At 44.2% G+C, this 12030-nt stretch overlaps 1 protein-coding gene across 4 annotated transcripts in view; it reads left to right on the plus strand.

Annotated features, from left to right (window-relative positions):
• COBL (cordon-bleu WH2 repeat protein) overlaps window positions 1-12030 on the plus strand; it is a 304756-nt gene that overhangs the window by 260738 nt on the left and 31988 nt on the right. The gene's annotated exons all lie outside the window — the stretch shown is intronic.

The following is a 12030-nucleotide window of genomic DNA, read 5'->3' on the forward strand; positions in this document are numbered from 1 at the left end:
CCTGCTAGTCTAGCTGGATGTTATATAGTCACTAGCAGTCTGTTAATGAAAGAAAGTAATGTCTTAAACTCAGAATGGCACCAGGCCCCTCACCCACAAGATGCATTTTGAGATAATCATGGCACCAGATGATTCGTCCCAGGCCATAAAATGATTAACTTGAATCTTGTATAAAGGCAGATTACCATACAAATAGTTCCATTTACATGGACTAGGAGAATCATGTGTGAGGATAACATACTGGTTTATCAAGTCAGTTATGAGCCTTTAGGTGGAACCCACTATCACTTCATGACAAATAGATGGGGAAACAGTGGAAACAGTGGCTGACTTTATTTTGGGGGGCTCCAAAATCACTGCAGATGGTGATTGCAGCCATGAAATTAAAAGACGCTTACTCCTTGGAAGGAAAGTTATGACCAACCTAGACAGCATAGTAAAAAGTAGAGACATTACTTTGTCAACAAAGGTCCATCTAGTCAAGGCTATGGTTTTTCCAGTGGTCATGTATGGATGTGAGAGTTGGACTGTGAAGAAAGCTGAGCACAGAAGAATTGATGCTTTTGAACTGTGATGTTGGAGAAGACTCTTGAGAGTCCCTTGGACTGCAAGGAGATCCAACCAGTCCATCCTAAAGGAGATCAGTCCTAGGTGTTCATTGGAAGGAAGGACTGATTTTGAAGCTGAAACTCCAATACTTTGGCCACCTGATGCAAAGAGCTGACTCATTTGAAAAGACCCTGATGCTGGGAAAGATTGAGGGCAGGAGGAGAAGGGGACAACAGAGGATGAGATGGTTGGATGGAATCACCGACTCGATGGGCATGAGTTTGAGTAAACTCCCGGATTTGGTGATGGACAGGGAGGCCTGGCGTGCTGCAGTTCATGGGGTCACAAAGACTCGGACATGACTGAGCAGCTGAACTGAACTGACTTGAAGACAGAGTTTGTGGTAAATGCATAGTACATTAACATAGCTTAGGACAAACATTTCTGTAAGAAAAATGCATTAGTTAACTCTAAATTTTCAAAAGTTAAGTTCAGGTGGAACCATGTGTCATTATGGCAACACATATTTTAAGAGAAACCTCTTTTTAAATTTGTATAGACAAGGGGAAAGAATGTATCACTAGTTTGTTTCCTCCTGCTGCTTAAGAGAGAGAGAAAAGATGTCTGACACTTGCAGCCTATTTCCTCCGTTTGGAGACCCCTGGCTTTCCAGCCTGTTACCCTCTCACCGCTGCTGACTTGCATCTGTGACCTGGCATCTCCAGACCCATTTCCCTGCACTCTGCATGTGGGACGCCTCCTGCCTCAAAGCAGAACCTGGGAGTCCTCCCTGCTCCTCCCCCTCCCCCTCCCCCAATGTTAGTTCTTTCCTCCTCATCTCAGGCATATTTTACAACCATCTGGGATGTTTTGTGTCACTTCCTCACTCTCTCTTTCTGAGACTATTCTAATATGTGTGTGCACGCTCAGTCGCTCAGTTGTGTCTGACTCCTTTGCGACCCCATGGACTGTAGCCCGCCAGGCTCCTCTGTCCATGGTATTTCCCAGGCAAGAATACTGAAGTGGGTTGCCGTTTCCTTCTCCAGGGGATCTTCCTGACCCAGGGATCAAACTGACGTCTCATGTCTGCTGCATTGGCAGGCAGATTCTTTACCACTTTGCCAACTGACTAGCTACATTCTAATATAATTTCCACAACTATTATGTTCATTCTGCTGTCTTGAGGAAAATGTCACTTTTAACTCTGTTGTGGGCATCCTGTGGTGGTGACTTCCCATGAAATGGGAGACATGGGAAAAACATTGAGACAGAAAGTAGACTCTAATAGTTTAAAAAGGGAGGGAAACTCAGGTGTTTAGAGCATAAGAATTGAATGTGACTTTTCAAGAGTGGTCTGTTCAGTAACTCCAGGGCCCTTATTAGAGAAATCACTGTCTTCAGAAAAAAGCAATGAAGGGGTTTTGGTTTCAAGAGGTGATGAATAGGTTTGAATCCAAATTGTCCTTAACTGAGGCTTAGCCAAGTTAGGCAGACAGCAAGCTGGCCAGGTGCCCTGGTTCGGGGAAGCACTTCCCCTAGTGTGGACCTGGGCCGGCAGCTTCGGCATCACCTGGGAACATGTGAGAAATGCCATTCTCAGCCCCAAGCCTGGACCACTGATTCAGAAGCTCCTCAGGGAGAGGGGCGGCTGGGCTGCTATTTTAACAAAGCCGGATGTTCTGGGTGGTTGTCTTGGGGCAGGACCCCTGGGCTGGGAAGCCCCGTGTGGGGCTCAGATCCTGCATCCTTGAGTTGTGATATTCTTCCCATTTGTGAGTCACCAGCCTGGGGGCGTAGGTTCTGAGTTTACTGTGTGTCCACCCCTGCTGCCCATCGCATTGTGGTGCCTTCTTTATGCCTTCAGTCATGGAAAATTTCTTCTGATTGTCTGAGGGTTGTTCTTACAGATAGTTGCTCTGTAGGTTCTTGCAGTTTTGGTGTGTCCATTGAGAGAGGTAAGCCTAAGGTCTTCATACTCCACAATCTCAGCCACTTCCCTGATACTGTTTATTTTAAACATTCAAAATAATAAACATGTATTGTTTATTTTATATCACATAAACATATGTGTATATATCACATATATACATATGTACATATGTGTGTATATGTATACATACATGTTTATATATATATATATATATATATATATGCCATTTTAAAAATCCTTATTTCCTAAAGTGCTTAAGAATAAACACCAAGACAGCTTAGAGATACTTGTGATGAAAACTGAAGTATTGGGGAGAATCCATGTGAAAGTTCTAAAAAACATTAACTTTGCTCCTGACCTTCCTGGGCATCAGGCAGAAGAGCCAGGTAGGTGGACACTCGACCAAACAGTAAGGCGTTCATTTAATCAAAAGGAAGGACTGCATGCATGCGTGCTAAGTCACTTCAGTCGTGTCTGACTCTGTGCAACCCCATAGACGGCAGCCCACCAGGCTCCCCTGTCTCTGGGATTCTCCAGGCAAGAGTACTGGAGTGGGTTGCCATTGCCTTCTTCAAAAGGAGGGAAAGAAAGATGTAAACTTTAGGACAAATTAAAGGGGATGCTTTTATAAAGACACTGAGTACTATGATAGTATCTCCAACAGAAATTCTCCATCAGATGCAAAATGTTCTTCATTTGGCCATTTTCATGTCAACTGTAGGTCAGTGGCAATGGCTGAACAGTGGTTTACAGAAAACGAGGCAAAAGCAGGCCACATGTGTTGTTCTCTAGGGTTCTGATGACAAAGGAATAGAACTTGGGAGAATCTAGCAGAGAAACAGATGATATTTTTCTTAGACCTCCTGTCAAGAAGGCAGGCGACTCACCTGTGCTTCATACCAGGCTTGAATCATAGTCGATTCAGTTTGGCAATTTGACAAGCCCCTGAACTTCAACTTTTCTGAGCTGCTGATCAAATGCATTTCCCATCTTGGATGTCCTAGACAACCTGGAGCAGGGTTTCTGTTTTGATGATGCATAGTGTAGCATCAGCATTGTTCCTGATAGCAGAAACTACCATCCTTATCCCAGAGGTGAGGCCCCCCAGAAATACACATGCAAAAGAGGGCTGAGTCTTTTTATCAAAAATATTTTGTAATATATTAAAATCTCTGAACAAATGCAACCAAGACTTGTTCCACAGAACATGGAAGAAAAAATTTTAAAACATTTAAATGTAGGTATTCTCAGCAAAATTCATCTCAGATTTTCTTGGTGCAAGAACCTTGATTTGACTTTTGCTTAATACATGGTTTTGTTTGATTTTGAATGGACTTATCCTGTTCATGGGCCTGGCAAAGTATGTTTCTGTAATAACACACACCCTCAGGGATACGTGAAATCATTTGTTGGCTGGGGCTTCTTTTATAATTTGCAAAATATGAATAATTATTTTCATACTACAAAGGACACTAGATAAATCAGGAGTCAGGTAAATATTATCCACTTGGACATTGCAGAATATCTAAACCCAACTATCCTATGGTTTCAAATATCAAGGTTGAACTGTAATATCTGATTGTTGTTAGCCAACAGTCTAGTATCCCAGGCTATTCTTAAAGCCATGACATCACTGTGGAGGAGGAGTTCTTTTTAGCTATTTGCCAAAACATGTGCATGAAAACAAAATGAAACTTTAGTTTCAATATGGCTGAATTGAGTCTAAGAATCATCAACCAAGGTCAGTGTTGTGGCTACTGCGAGGAACTAACCGCCCCATCCAGATGGAGTCCTCCCCAGAAAGTGGCTTCCTTCTTGCCCCGTGGGACTCTGCTCAGCCCAATCTGTCAGAAAGCTGTCTGCTCTATCCTAAGGCACCAGTGATGGCCATGTGTACAAAAGATTAGCACAGGAAACCAGTCAAGAATTACTAAATAAAAAAATTTTTCAATGTTTGGAAAAAGGACCACAAACTGATCAGGGGAACCAACTTCAAAAAAAGTAGAATGACTTTAGGCAATAGAGTAGAACTTCAAAATATATATTTGTAGTTATAGCTTCAGAAAATTTTAATGGATTATTACATACATAAAACAAGAGCAGGCTGTATTGAAAAACACATGAAAAAAGAACATCTAAAAGTTCTTGGAAATTAATACACATCCTTAGAGACATACAGGCTTCACAAGTGGCACTAGTGATGAAAGAATCTGCCTGCCAATGCAGGAGACAAAAGAGACGCAGATTCAATCCCTGGGCTGGGAAGATCCCCTGAAGGAGGAAATGGCAACCCACTCCAGTGTTCTTGCCTGGAGAATCCCCTAGACAGAGGAGACCGGTGGGCTACAGTCCAAAGGGTCCCAAAGAGTTGGACACAACTGAAGCAACTTAGCATGCACACATAGAGTCATACGCTTTTAGACACATTTTTTTTTTTTTGGTGAAATCTTGAATATTCATGGGTAAAGAGGAGAGTCTTACTAGCTTCTAGAGATAAGGTTATGTATAATCAGCAAGAATCATGCTAGCATGTGTGTTCTCATTTGTGAGACAAGACGCCAGGAAACAGTGGTGCTAGGAATTTGGTCTTGAGGATTTTGATATGAACTTACTTCAGTTTAGCCATATTGATAGTGAAGGATTAAATAAAGACAATCAGAGGCCTTAGAAAGTAAACTAGATCCTAAACTGGATTATTCCAAAATTAGAATTGCTCAAAGGTGTCATCTGAATAGTGAAAAATAAATCCAGGAAAGGGAAACATGGTATGCAGCTGTCACAGTTAATAAATATATTTTAAAATTAAAGCTCCTATAATGGAAACACCATAATGTGAAACTATGTGTGTGTGTGTCTGTGTATTTCATGCAAAAATTAGGGCAATTTAGACGTTTATTAGACAGGACTATTTAATTCCAAGAAATGTGTTTTGAACTAGTTACAAAGAAGTGGGTTGTTGTGAAATTTCTTTTGCTCACATAACTGGGAATTTTAGGAAATACATCCTTGTTGTAGTCACAGTGGGGTCCCCAAGCCCAAACGCTGTCCTAGGCCCATGCCCCTGTCTGTCTGTGGACAAGCCCTCCCCATGTGCTGGTCCAGATGACTGTACGTTATCCAGGCCTCCTCCCGCTCCGTGGGTTCCAGCCCAGTGAGGCCACTTGCCCAGTAGCTGTGGCAGGAGGGCCCTGAGAAAGGCCTTGATTGGTACAGCTTGAGACATATGCCCATCTTTGCACAATGCTTGATTGGCCAGGTTTGGGTTCATCTCACACCCCAAGCCAGCAGCCAGGAGTAGTGAGGGGGCAGTTAGACTTTTCCAGCTGTTGCAAACAAAGTTAGCATCAGGAAGGAGGCACTCATGTGGCACAGTCAGGGAAGGGGCAGTGTGGACAGACAGAAGAAGCAGAAGGTGCCTCTATAGGTTTTCAGAAAAGAGCAATCTGAAAGCAGCCCAGTCTTACCATGGGGAAAATGGGGACTTACTCTGTGTCTCTAACAGGCACATTAAGATTCTATTATAGGTTCACGCTTTGGAGAAATACAGACTGATTGAAGCCAAGAGTACATTACGTGACTCTTAAAAGGATTCAGGTCAATTTTAGATCCATAATTGATTTCAAGGTCTTTGTTATCCTGCCTTCTTGAAAAAAATATGTATTCATGCACTGCTCTATGTGGAACTGGCTGCATTGTTATCGTCCTCAATATATTTGAGGATCCTAGGTCTATGGGACTTTTGGACAAAACTGTTAATATAAAATGTTTTTTATATAATAAGTTTTTATTGAAGTATAGTTTATTTATAATGTGTTATTTTCCACTGCATAGCAAAGTGATTCAGTTATACATATAGATAGATAGATTACGCATTCTTTTTTTATAATTTTTCCCAAATATTAAATGGTGCCCATCCAGGGAAAGAGACTGTCAGTTCATAGAGGAATACATCTATAAACTTCAGCTTGAGGAAACTGTAATGAGAGAACGGATAACAGAAGAAGGTAGCCGGGACTGGGGCCACCAGTGCGCCGCTGCGCCTGCGGACGTCTGCACGCATGCGCACGCGCTGACACAGCCACGTAACCCACGCAAGACACGCCAGCGCCCAGGCGCTCAGTACACGCCGCCTCCCACTCCGCCTGCGTGCCTCACTGCTCATCCTCTAGTGTCACTGTCCTCCTCCACCTGCCGCCGCTCTGCTTGTTTCACGGCCCAGGTCACGGCCCCTCTCCGTCTCCTCCGCGTAGAAGAATGCCCCCATGTCTGTCTTCCCATGGCAGGTTGCACATGTTCCCCTCCCGCCCATAAACTGACCCACCTCTTCTGAGTGTGTTGGCGCACTTGACCTGGGAATGTGTCCTCCTGGGAGACCATAAGGCTTTCCAAGGGAATCTACATCCAGATGCTATGTGTCCACATGCATTCTTTCCTAGAACTGAGGTACCTGAGAGCTCACAGCAGGCAGCAGCTGGGCGGGGGTCCTCCCAGCTCCCCTTTGCTGAATGCCCTTCTCCCCATCACAAAAGACACGCCAAGCTGGCACCCACCAGAAATCTCACTTGCATGTGGTTCCCTGAGGAGGGCGGGCCTTACCCTGTTGCCTTCCTGGTGGAGGGCTGAGCAGGTGGACAGTCCTGTTGAACATCAGGTGGTTTCCAAGTTTTCTTTCCAACCAAACGGACAAAGGGTCTGAGCAAACTGTGGATTAATACGTCATTGAACATAAATTTTGTGACCGATCAAGTCGTGTGTAATAGAGTCAAAGTTTTAAAAACTGAGCAGAGGGATGTCACTATAGCAAAACTTAATTCACTTCAACTTACTCGTGTGAACAAGGTCTTTTCAGTTTCATAAGTCATTATTGACCTGGGGGATTTTTGCAGAAACTAATACCTGTGGTCAGCGATTTGTTATATAAGTGATATTGACACATCTCCAGTCAATAACATTTAGATAACAAAATATCTAATAACACATCTGATTTATAATGTGTTAATAGCGATAAGAATGAAAAATGTGAACTGCATTAATAGCATACCCTGCCCTGCTCTAGTACTAAGTAACCACTCACTTTTAAGGAATTAGTTGAAAAAAGCCTAATCTGAGTCATTATAGATGCATTTCTAATGTCATTTTGCCTTTTTGTTTAAGAAATGTCAACATTTCTAAAATACTCATGTAATTTTTATTGACTCTTTCCTGTTCATGATCACAATGATCACTTCCCGGTATAGGAAAAAAATCACTACCTTCTGTTGAGAGAGGAAATAAAAATTGCATTTTAATTTATATACATATTTTATTTAATCAGTGGAAAAGCTCTCAAGCACAAAGTACATTCATTGAGGATTAGGTGAGATTCTTGTGGTGTGGGAGAGGGGAGTAAATTCCAGAAAGAAGAGCTGTGCTCTAGAATGCTACCTCTTAAAGGGAGAACTGCTCATCCTTTTTACATGCCGGGTTCTGGACATCAATACATGCTCATCCTTTTTACATGCTGGGTTCAGGACATCAATACACTATCATGATCAGATTACTTTTATTATATTTTGTAAAATAATGAAACAGATTTAAATAATAATTACAATGAAGTTACATCTGTTGTAACTAGTTGAACTCATGATGGATATTTTCAAATGTCGGTTAAAATGTCAGTGGGAATACATGGTTCAAAATTAGTTTGGGGTGTATATGACAAACATTACTGACATACACCAGGTCAGTTTGACCCCAGTAGTTCTGAAGCATGCACCAGTAACTACTCTATTTTCCCCTTTATTCCCAGTGCATAGACCAAAGGGAATTAAATCAAGATGGGTTGAGACAGGAGATGGGAGCATGTCTTGTCGGCTTGCGAAAGGGAGCCATAGGTGTCATGATGAGATGAGAAAGAGATTAGTCTTTTGTTGAGACATTTCCTTTGGGCAGGTAAACCTGGTGAAACAGACTCTTGACCGATTTCTTTTCATAATGACCAGGAAATAAGCAATATCATAAGGTACAAGATGATTCATTTAATAAAGTAATAAAAACGAATCCATTACAAAAATACCTGGAAGATATTTACATTTGGTGTTTGAAATTTTCTTGGGTGACTTTATAAAAGAAAAACTCAGTGGGACTCATGCCAAACTGAAATGATTGTGTTCTAAGGAATTAGTAGCCTTAAGTTGAGCTTCCCAGGTGGCACAGTGGTAACATGCCCAGTGTGGGAGACAGAGGAGACTCAGTTTCGATCCCTGAGTCAGAAGATACCCTGGAAGGAAATGGCAACCCACTCCAATATTCTTGCCTGGGAAATCCCATGGACAAAGCAGCCTGGTGGGCTACAGACCATGGGGTCACAAAGAGTCCGGATACAGCTGAGGATACATGCATGCAATCTTAGGTTAGCACTTTCTGCTTTACATCCAAGCTTGAGAATTTTCCAAAGCTTGCATTTCACTGTAATGGCATTTGAGCTATAGGATTATATAATTCAGGTGAAGGACAATGGAAGCATTAAATTTCCTGACTTGAGCTCTGTCACTATTTATTTGGAAGATAATTTACTTATGAATTTGTATTTGGCATCTGCTAAAAATAAATTGTGCTTTTCTACATTTGCAAAAATCCTGCAGTAATAACTTCTTAGTTCAAAAAAGGTTTCTTTTTTTAGTTCAAGAAAAACTCCCCCAGAAGTGGTTCACAGGAGTCTTGAGCCTTTGCAAGAGCTGATTTCTCTTTCTGACTGGAAGACCCACCCTGTGCTTCTGGCATCCTTCCATCCTCGCTCTCTGCCCTCCTCACTGGTGCTTACCACACCTGCAGGCTGCAGGTGGTGTCACCCCTGTTGCTTCTCCCTTGGGCATTTAGGCAGCTGCCCTTCTGACCCTGTGTGACCATCCCCACCACACACTGCAGGCTCCCTGAGAGCAGGTCCCCTCGCCTGCCGCCCAGCGGGGGCTCCGCATCCTGGAGCAGGCATATGGGTGGGCCCTCACTGACACCTGTCCGTCAAGTTCGAGGACAGAGTCCCCTGGGCCCTGAGGAAGGTCATCCTCCAGAATTAGAGGGCTCGCTTGGGAAGAGGGCCGTGCAGGGGCTCCCACCCTCACAGTGAGTCTCAGTGGCTTAACACAGCCACCCTGGGTACAGACGTCTCACCTCTTGCTGACTAAGCATTTGCCATTGGCTGGATTGGGTCTGGTGGTTCACAACTGTTTTCACCTCAAAGCTTCTGAGGGGTGTAAAACAAGCCCAGACAAGCATCCTCAATCTTATAACCAGATCAAAAGAGGCAGATGAAGTCCTCCCTTGCCACAAATGCCTTCTGAGTTTCCAGGGCACGTGAGTGCCTGGAAGCCTGCTCGCAGCAGGTGGCTCTAGTGTTACCCCAAGGTTGGGGGGGGGCTGCTGCCCCAGTGTTTCCTCAGGTAGCAGGTCTCTTGAGGTCGCTTTACACTTGCATGATGCCCGCTGGAGCAACGGGGGGCAGGCTGGACTGAGCACTTATTCAGTCTCTGCTCTGTGCTGAGACCTCCTTGTGACCAGCCCTCCCCCTCTACCTACAGACACTCCTGGTGGTCTCACCACGTGGCACTGCCAGTCTTGGTGTTCTTGTCTGTCCCCCATAAACTGTGAGTCACCAGAGGCTGGCCTGTGGCCCCAAGTCCAATCAGGGGGCCCTTCCCAAGCCGGCATGCACTCTGCTGTGGAGACATCCCAGGGGCGCCCTGCGGTGGGCTGGCTTCACACCTAGTCCTCATCTCAGTCCATGCCCGTTCGAGGATCACCGCATCCTCTCCCAGGAGAAACTGAGGCAGAGGGTCCAGGGACGTGCCCCCAGGCAACCAGTCGACCGCCCTCCTTGGGTTTGAATCCAGGTCTCTGTGGCCAGAAACCCGTATGCTCCATCACTGTGCTCTTTTTACATCGCAGAGAAAGTGTTCGTTTGATTGGCCTACTTGTTCAGTGATGGTGACAAAGAGGAAGCGAGAAACCAGCGTCTGCTCGGCCGTCGGGGCCGCCACTGACGGCCAGGCAAGGGAGCAGCTTTGAGTGGAGTTGGCAGGAGGGGCCGGGAGTGGCAGGCCAGATGGAGCGGCCAGCTGTGTGGACAAAGCCGCTGGCGCACGGCATCGAGGTGTGACCGCGTCTCAGCAGAGCCCTGCAGAAAAGGCTGTGGTGGCGTTAATCTGCAGGCCGTGTTTCTCCTCTGTATTTGCCCTCTAATTAAGAGCCTTGCAACAAAAGACAGGAAGAAAGCTGAGAGAAAGAGGTTATTGTTCAGAAGCATTCACTGCGTTCAGATACACTGCCTTGTGCATTTGCTTCTCTAAACAATTCCTCCCTTATTTCTGATCTTTATTTGTGAGCTCTTTTGTTAAATATCTGGCAGTTTTTTATTCCTGTTCTTTTGTTTATTTGGGGGATCTCAAAGAAAGCAACACCTCAAGGGATTTTCTCCATGGTGTTCTTTTGATTTTCTTCATTCTCTGTCTCTTGTCTGCTGTCTGGTTAAAATGCTCACTGTCTTGAGTATGATTATTGTGTCACTTGTCTGTCCTTGTCCGAGTCTGTGGAGTTTACACTCAGCATGTGTGTGGTCTTGATCCATTTTAGGTGTCCAACAACTTACTTACTGAAGGAATGATTTTCAAAAGACACACACTGAAACTGCAGCACAACACAATCATTATTTCTTGGATGACCACAAGCAGCATGTAGATCATGTCTTGAGGTTTAAAAGCTACTTCTATGTTCAGTGAAAAAACACACCTCTGGTCTGCAGCTTGGCCAGAGTGCTAGACACCTGTCCTCCCACCTCAGTGTTAGGGGGATTCCTCTCCAAGTGTGGAGCTTTTGGTGAACAGTCTTAGACCACCTCACAGCTCAGTATCAGAAAAGTGGACCCTCGCTTTCGTTCCCCCTACTGTCCCTCATAATGGCTGGCTCCCGCATCTCAGTCAGAGTCTGAGGGAGTGGATTCAGACCTCCATAATGAGTTACAACTCTGTGAATCATATTCCTTCTGCTCCCCCACACTGCAAGCTCCCTGCTCAGGGGCCAGTAACCGCAACCAAGGACGCTTTTGTCCTTGTTGTTTTAAGTTCTACTTAAATAAGAACATCTCTTATTTAAACCAGATCTTACTGTCTCATGTGTAAAAATAAGGGGAGAGCCAGACTCTGATGAAAAGTGTCAGTAATACATTAAGCCAAATTGCGCTTGCTCCTGAAGAATATTTGTTAAAAGTTCCTGAACAAGATTAGTCACTTTGAAGTTTGTTTCCATTTTGAAAACCTTAATTTAACAGAAAAAAAAAAATTCATGTTCAAACAATTCTGTTAAACCAAGGATCAGACTAGAAACAATTGCATTCATCATGTCATTAGTCTGAATTTTTTTAATGTGTTTACCCATAGTCAGGCTTCCCTGATAGCTCAGATGGTAAAGAATCTGCCTGCAATGCAGGAGACCTGGGTTCAATCCCTGGATTGGGAAGATCCCCTGGAGAAGGAAATGGCAACCCACTCCAGTACTCTTGCCTGGAGAATCCCATGGAC

This window comes from Cervus elaphus, chromosome 18 (assembly GCF_910594005.1).
Source record: "Cervus elaphus chromosome 18, mCerEla1.1, whole genome shotgun sequence".
Taxonomy (NCBI): domain Eukaryota; kingdom Metazoa; phylum Chordata; class Mammalia; order Artiodactyla; family Cervidae; genus Cervus; species Cervus elaphus.